The sequence below is a fragment of the Macaca nemestrina genome, chromosome 18 (assembly GCF_043159975.1).
Source record: "Macaca nemestrina isolate mMacNem1 chromosome 18, mMacNem.hap1, whole genome shotgun sequence".
Lineage (NCBI taxonomy): Eukaryota > Metazoa > Chordata > Mammalia > Primates > Cercopithecidae > Macaca > Macaca nemestrina.
In genome coordinates, this window is record NC_092142.1 from 69,903,250 (window position 1) to 69,912,118 (window position 8,869).

At 42.2% G+C, this 8,869-nt stretch overlaps 1 non-coding gene across 1 annotated transcript; it reads left to right on the forward strand.

Annotated features, from left to right (window-relative positions):
• The first annotated feature begins 1,740 nt into the window (after positions 1-1,740).
• On the forward strand, positions 1,741-1,813 carry TRNAK-UUU (transfer RNA lysine (anticodon UUU)). Its single transcript has one exon. It is a non-coding gene; the product is annotated as a tRNA-Lys (tRNA).
• Positions 1,814-8,869: the final 7,056 nt, after the last annotated feature.

An 8,869-nucleotide genomic window follows, 5' to 3' on the forward strand; every position in this document is an offset into this window, starting at 1 on the left:
GGACTTTTTGGATATTACTGGAGGAAAAAAGAAAAAAAAAGAAAGATTGAGAGAATGAACTGAGGAGTCCTTGAAAGTAGTGAGGTTCAGAGAACAAAACCCACATCGGGTCCCCACGACTGCCAATCACAGCAGGTTCACCACCAACTCCTGGGTTGACCCGGGGCTTTTAACCTCCCCATGCCTCCATTTGCCTAGCCATAAACGGGGGTTACTAATAGGCATGTCCTCTCACCCTCCAGGTCCCCAAGGAGGTTTAATAGAATAATGGACCTGATCCTATTGATGGAGAATGTGTAACTGCCGCATTGTGACCCCTACCTTTAGAGGCCAATCAGGTATGCTCCTCCCAGAGCCTTTCCAGGACCCTCCCCTATTTGGTGAGTTTCAACATTCATTCAATCATTTCCCATTACGTATGCCTGTGATGTCGCTATATAGCAGGCATGGTGGCACAGGATGACAGAATGAGGAAGAAGGAGCACACGGTGCCCTCCCTCAGGCTGATCACAGGTTGAATGGGGCAGGTGTATTAACAGGTGATCATATAACAGGGTGCAGGAGCATGCCTGGGATGTTTCAGGAGTGCAGCCCAGAGAGGCTTCCAGGAGGAGGTGATGACTAAGTTTGTTTCTGGCAGAAGGGCAGAAGTAGCTGGATGTCAAGGCTGAGAAAGGTATCTCCAGCCAAGGTAACAGCGTGGATGAAGGATGAGTGTGGAATGAGTTTTGTGACTTGTATGGCAGGGTTTTGGGGTGCAAGGACAGAGTGAAGGCAGAAGAGCCTGGAATGGGAAGCAAGAACTTCAGCCACGTGTAATTGTTTAGTTCAAGAATTGCAATCGGCTGCTGGGTCTGGAGGTTGGTAATGAATAAATTTGGCAGCTCCCCAGTCATTAGCAACTCTTATTTTTCTGAACGACTGTCTTGAACAGGTGGTTTCCATCTTCAAGCTCATGTCATTGGTAAGGAAGGGAGGGTGGATAGGGCAGAACCACTCTGCAGGCTCTAGCACAGTCTTTTACGACAAGGGAGGGGTGAGTCTGGTTTTGTTTTGTTTTTTATTTATTTATTTATTTATTTATTTATTTATTTTTGAGATGGAGTCTTGCTCTCTTGCCCAGGCTGGAGTGCAGTGGCATGATCTCAGCTCACTGCAACCTCCGCCTCCCAGGTTCAAGCAATTTCCCTGCTTTAGCCTCCCAAGTAGCTGGGATTACAGGTGTGCACCACCATGCCCGGCTAATTTGTTGTAATTTTAGTAGAGACAGGGTTTCACCATGCTGGTCAGGCTGGTCTCAAACTCCTGACCTCGTGATCCTCCTGCCTTGGCCTCCCAAAGTGCTGGGATTACAGGTATGAGCCACCGCACCCGGCCTGAGTCTGGGGAGTGGTCTGTGACCTTAATCATGATGGGATTTGCAGTCATCCTGTACCACATCCTATCAGATATTTGCACCTCACTTATCTGTTTATGCAAGAGCTGGAAGGATGGGCACATAGGAAAACACTTTGAAGAGAAAAGGATATGAAACTTTGGACATTTGCTCGAGTGAAAACAAAACCCAAGACTCTTAATACATAGGGTACCAACAGGTCCCAGTTTACCCCGGGGAGTCCTGGCGTATACCTATTATCTCTTCATCCTGTCCACTTTGAATTTGTCCCAGATGATTCCTTTATTAGTTTTAGCAAAGTGCTGTTATTTATTATTGCATTAAAATAAATCAGTAAGGAGGGAGCCTGGGTAGCTCAGTTGGTAGAGCATCAGACTTTTAATCTGAGGGTCCAGGGTTCAAGTCCCTGTTCAGGCATGTCCTGTGGCTTTTGGCACCTAATTCTGACTCAATTTTTTTTTTTTTTTTTTTTTTGAGACAGTCTCGTTCTGTCGCCATTGCAGTGGTGCAGTCTCGGCTCACTGCAACCTCCGCCTCCTGGGCTCAAGCCATTCTCCTGCACCAGCCTCCCGAGTAGCTGGGACTGCAGGACCACCACACCCAGCTGGTTATTTTAAGAAGACTTTCCTATAGATGAATTCACATGTGAATCTGTAGCAGGTGGACTTACAGATTCTTCTGCAAAGCACGATTTTCCATTGATATCAGATGACTGTTTCTTTGCTAAATTTCTAAAATTTTTTTCTTCCAAGTTTTTATTATGCATGTGCAAATATGTAGTGCCTGCACTTAATGTATTGGCACTTGAGACAGAAGAAAAATTGCGAACAGTTCAAAGGCTCTTTTATCAGTGCTATTAGAGGCTTCACAAAGAAAATGCATAAGTTCTAATAATTGGTTCAAATTTTCACTTCCCATTCAGGAAATCAAATTATTAAAGTTTCTGGAAGTTCATTCTAAAGAAGGTGAAACATCTGATCTTATTGTTAATACTAGTAATACTCCAGTTTTTTAATGAACTTGTTAATTTAACAGTGAAGATGAAGTTACTAAATTTTGTGGCGATAACACCCACTCAAAATTTGGTGAAGCACAAATTCATGGTAAAAAGCAATGTCAATATAAAATTAAGAAACTTATGGGACACAAATAGGTTTGAAATTTGTTTTGATGTTCATATAATTCTCAGCTTCCTCCCACTCACTGCAATGTTAAATCAGTTAAAAATTGTAGTGGTTTAAATTTACAAATATTTGTGTATACTCCGTTAGAGCAATCAAACCACAATATTTTTGCGATGAAGTTGATGACGAATATTACAAAACAGTGTGGCAGTATGAACTTTTTATCTTTTTGCTCCTTGCCATCAATGGGGTTTTTCAAGAGTTTGCACCTTTAAAGAGTTACTTTGTAAATCAACCTACACCTTATGCAGTGGTTTTGAACTTCTTTTATAAATAAGTCTGTAAATTGTGGTTATATTTTATTCAACACCAGTTGGATATATTTAATCAAAATCTTGAAAGAATAGAGTGCTCAAAAAAACTCTGTCTTTTTTTTTTTTTTTTTTTTTTTTGCCAGGACTCTGACTAGTACAGGGACCCCTGGATGAAGCTGTATCCGTATTTTAAACATTTAAAATTTAAAAATGTATTTAGTTAGTTGCAATTGTTGAAAATGAAGCTTGCAAACAGGAAAACAATGAACTTCATCCCTATAACAGAAAGAAAATAACTGAACAAATTAAAAGTTGAGGGCTCAAAAATTATGCAAGATTTCCTGATCAAAATTATGATTTCTTTTTGGAATACCTTGACCTACGGGAAGAATTTTTTGATATTTCCGTTTTTATGTGGATAAATTTATGTTTTTATTCAAGAGAATGAAATGGAAAAACCTATGATTTGGAATCATAAGTTGAGACAACTTATCTGAAGAGTTTTTCCCTTTAAAAATACCTGCCAAGTGCTTGGGAGGTAAAAAGACAGTATATAAGAAAATATTTGGGCTAAAGTATTTACATATTTTAATCTGAAAAAACAGAAAATTGCAATATACTCTAGCAGTTTGCTCTGAATTTATAAGACATCTCAGTAACTTTGGAGAAAGTATTTTCTTAATTAGAAATATTATAATCTTCAGTAACATTCAACTGAGGAACAGTTTCAAATTTATTAACAACGAAATGCAACTTTAGTATTTTTTATATGTAATACTTCAAAAAGCATTAACGTACAACTTTGGGGAAGAGTATATGATACGCAACTTTATGAAAAAAAGATTAAAAAATAAATCCATGTCTAAAATATACATTCCTTAGGCAAATACTATGATATAATAATATTAGAAATAGATATGGCAAAAAAATAAAATATATGCTAAACAGTATTGTTCTGCTAATGGTATTGTTTAGCATCCAAATAAGAGATTCAATAAGATAAATTATTTTCATTTTGCCTTCATGGAAACAGATAGATGTTATATTTATTTGGTAGAAGGAATTTTATTTTTGAAACTATGTTTTAAATAAAATTATTTTGCAAGTCCACAAATATCAAGTCAGTGTATTGGTGAATATGTTAATATTTCAAATTACATAATTTTGATTATTCCCAGCACTATCTGTTACTCTAAAAAATGTGAGAGTGGCCTCCCTATAATAGAAATAAAAACTGAAGAACTACTCAGTCAAAAGAGTTAAGAAATGGATCGAAGAGTCAGAGAACAGAGGGAAGGACAGGAAGACAGAGGGAGGGAGACAGGGTGAGGAGTCCCAAGAGACAATAGTGGATCCCTGAAAATGGCCCAGGGACCTCATCATACAGGGTGCCTCTGGTGGCAGTTGCCCACCCACTCCTCCCAGCCCCATTTGGAAAGAAATAATGTATCAACTAGAGAGACAGTACTGTCAATGGTTGATTCTTTTCTTTACCCATTCATCTCCTACGCACTGGCTCCATCATTCATAGGTTCATTGACATAACCAACCACAAAGCATTTGTTGAGCATTTACTATGTGCCAGGCACTGGTGATGTGCAAAATGGAATGAGACGAAAGTCAGGGTGTGCATAGTCTAGTTCCAGAGCAGGGCCAGGAAGCTACCAACTGGGATGGAGGCCTGGGGGGGACCCAGAGGAGCATCTGCTTGTAAGGGGGGACTAAAGAAAACTTCTCAGGGGGCTGATGCTAGGTTCTCCAGTTCAGTCAAGCTGCTGCCTCCACTGCCACCCCCACCGCTGCTTCCTCCTCCTCCTCTGGGAATGCTAGTTCGCCTGTTAGAGTTTTATATAAAAATGCAAGCCAATGCTCTCTGCTTCTGATATTTTTTAATAGTAAAAGAAGAGGCTGGGCATGGTAGCTCACGCCTGTAATCCCAGCACTTTGGGAGGCCGAGGTGGGTGGATCACCTGAGGTCAGGAGTTGGAGACCAGCCTGGCCAATATGGAGAAACCCCCATCTCTACTAGAAATACAAAAATTAGCTGGGCGTGGTGGCACGCACCTGTAATCCCAGCTACTCAGGAGGCTGAGACATGAGAATCACTTGAGCCCAGGAGGCGGAGGTTGCAGTGAGCTGAGATCATGCCACTGCACGCCAGCCTGGGTGACAGAGTGAGAGAGAGCGAGAATCTGTCTCAAAAAATAAATAAATACACACATACATATATACATCCATACATAACAGAAGAGGGAGAATCCAGACCCCAAAGAATTTCCTTTGGTGTGGTTTCCAACTCCTGTTTCATTCCTGTCTGGTCTCAGACAGTGTCCTGGGAAGACTTTTAGGACCCAGTAGCCATTTCGTATTTCAGGTTCCTTGTGTGTTGTTTCTGAGCACAGAAACAAATCCAATTCAAGCAAATAATGCTGTCATCGGGATCTTGTGCAGGCATCAGAGGGGAGCAGGCCTGGCCAATGGAGTGCTCTGTTTGAAATATCTTGCGATCTTTAGAAACATTTGTTTTTATTCAGAAGCGTTCATTTGATGCTTCCCTGACCCACACAGTTTCCCTATGGGCTTAAGCTCCCATTTGTTAAAGAAACAGACGGGAAAACCCATTGAATTTGTGTTTGTTTTAGCATTTAAGACAGCTTACCGTGAGATGGTAGAGTTTGGATATTGCAGGTAGCAACATGTTCTTTTCAGCAGGCGTGCAAGGGAACAGAATCGCACAGTTGCTTTAGAGAGGTGGAAGCAGGAACCCACCCAGTTCCACGGAATAAATCAGTGGGTGGCACAGAAGTGGAGCCCTGTGATTCTATTCTGGTCTCATATAATTCCAATGAGTCGATCTAACATAGGCCAGGACACTCAAGCGTTGGGCAGATTTTGCCCACTGCTGTTGGTTTTCTTATATGTCTCCTACCTTATTTTTGCCTCCCCTCCCATTCAAATGGAAATGATTCCATACACAAGTCAGCTCCCATAGCTTATTATTTTGTTTTGTTTTGCTTTGAGACAGAGTCTCACTCTGTCCCCCAGGCTGGAGTGCTGTGTCACAACCAAAGCCCACTGCAGCCTCAGTCTCCTGGGCTCAATTGATCCTCTCACCTCAGCATCCCGAGTAGCTGGAATCACAGACAAACACCATCATGGCTGACTAGTTTTTGTATTTTTTGTAGAGATAGGGTCTTGCTCTGTTGCCCAGACTGGTCTCAAGCTCCTAAGCCCAAGTGATCCTCCTACCTCAGCCTCCCAAAGTGGTGGGATTACAGGCATGAGCCACTGTGCCCAGCCCATCTTACACCTGATACAGCTTCATCCAGGGGCCCCGTACTAATCATGGTCCTGGCAAAAAAAAAAAAAAAAAGACAGCACACTCAGTGTGTTAATTTAACAAAGACAGTTTAATAATGGGACAATTTATGGAGGTGAAATGGTAATGGGAGTTGACAAGAGATGATGAAATTCCTCAGTGGACCAAGGTGGCAAAAGGAAGAACCGTGTTCCTGGGCTGGGTGTGACCTGCAGCTGTGGGAGAAGGCTGCTCTGCCAGGAGCTGTGACCACAGGTAAAGGGACACAGCCATGGCCCAAACCATGGTGAGGCAGGAAGGAGCCAGACTAACCAATCCCCTCACCACTGACCTCCTTCTGGGCCTTCCCATTGGCCAAACCCAGCTGAAGACAAGAAAATCTAGGTGATGAGGTCTGGAGAGGCCTTTCTCATGGCACAGAGGATAGGAGGGAGAAGGAGGAAAATGAAGGGAAAGTCTGGAGGGGTAAATAGAGTAATACCCTCCTGACTCAGGCACTCATGATCCATCCAAAACTCAAGAGGCTATTTCTCCCACTGGTGGCAGAAGCCAAAAATGCTCTCTTCCAATGTGGTGGAGCTTTTCGGCAGGGAACTTGAAGCTTTGTAGCTTCATCAAAATCCAGCGTGGGCAACAGCCTGCCAGTACTGAATTTCTTAGTTTTACCAAGCCAGCTAAGTGTGACTTCACATCATGCCACCATAGGCAAGAGAATCCAAGAGTTATGTCTTGGGGGCATTAGATTTGCTTTTTTTTAAAAAAAAAAAAAAAAAAAAAAGAGAGATTTAAAAAGTAGAATCCTGACCTGAGAGTCTGAAAACATGGGCTCATGTTCCAGGCGGCTGTGGGACTTTTGATAATTCTCTCTGGGTGTTTTCTCATCTGTAAAATGAGGAACTTGGGGGTAGAAGTTGGTTTAAGCCCCTTTTGGTTCTAACATTCAGTAGATCTTTAAATCAAAACCAAAAGACTATTAGGAGGAATGATAGGCTTCTCCAGGTGAATGTCTGAACCAGCCTCAGAAATGAGTCCGTGGGGAGGAAGAGGAGGTTCTGAAGTGCTCAGGGCACTGGATCAATTGAGCATCACCTTGTCAGGATCAGAAGGTGGGGAGGAGGATTATCACCATGCAGCGGGCTTGCTCCCGTTTGAAATGCTAGCTCCTCTCAGATGTCTCAGAATGCTGCAGGGTTTTTTCGAGGCTAAGACTAACCCTAAAGATTCAGGCAGCATCCTCATTTTCTCCTTTTCCAGCAAGAGGAAGAGACATACTTGAGTCTCCTTTATGTGAGTTCTTGTCAAGGGAGATGGTCAATAAAATTCTTTTCCTGTAATTCCTTTTGACCTAGTCCTTGAGGGTATCCTGACCCCTAAAGGGTCCCCTGAGCCCTCCTTTTACACCTATCACCCAAGTCAGTTGGGTGTGCAGCGAAGGGTAGAACTGAAGATGAATGATGTTTAGAAAAGAAAGACATTCATGGCCAGGTGCGGTGACTCACGCCTGTCATCCCAACTACTTGGAAGGCTGAGGCAGGAGAATCGCTTGAACCTGGGAGGCAGAGGTTGCAGTGAACCGAGATTGTGCCATTGCAAGCCAACCTGGGCGACAAGAGTGAAACTCCGTCTGAAAAAAAAAAAAAGAAAGAAAAGAAAAAGAAAGAGATTCACAAACTAGAGGTCTCTCTTGCCCACGTGTAACCATTGGAGGGCATGAATAACCTACCTTGGCTAATCTCTTCACCTGTGACTTGCAGTGGCACAGCGGTCAATCACTGTGGTCAGTCACCTCGGAAATGTGCATCTGTGCTTCACTTGCCCTTTTGTAAAAACAGCCCCAAGAGCAAAAGCTGTGCCAGTTACACATCCTAAGAGCAATCAAGATTCCTAAACGGCGCCGTTAATTGTTGACTATGATAACACATCTTGTTATCAGCTTTTCCTTAATGAATTCCTGAATAGATGTCATTAGACATTAAGTGTTACATTACTTCCTCTAAAGAGAAATATTTAAAGAAAAAAAAAAATCATGTCCTGAATCAGCCCTGCATGCCATCCTTAACAATCTCAAACCACACTGTAGGATCCTGTTCTTCTTAGCGAGATGCTCGCACATTCACTTCTTTGCCTTCTGAGAATATGGATCTTTGAGGATAGAAATGAAGAGTAGAAGCTCACCCCAAAAAGGGGGCAAGAGAGTTTATAGTCTTAAGAAATTGACTGGATCCCCCAGGAAACAGGTAGCCATGATGAGGTATAGATAAACAATCTCAGTTTGTCAGCACCCTGTGTGGGGAATTAAACTCACAACTTCCATGTTAATGATACTTTCACATTTAATTTCCTGTGTGCCACACTGAAAATGTATCTGTTGAAAGTGGAATTTCACTCCATAGAACTGTCTTATTAAGTGAATGCGTGCGAGGTTGTACCTGTCACAACAAGATTCTGGAAGCTCATTTAGAACTATAATTTGGGGCGTGGGGGAGGAAGCAGAAAGGTTTGTGCCTTGTAGGACTATCACTGTTTTCTCGATAACATTATTACCATTGGTAATTGGTTACTCATTAGCACTAAGCATTAATTATTAATATTAATAAAAGCTGTGTTAAGCACCAGTGGTATGCTTTCTGCTGTGCTCAACATGGGACACTCTAGATCATCAGTTTAGCAGACAACACGCTAAACGTGAAGGCAGATACAGTCCATGACTGTCTGG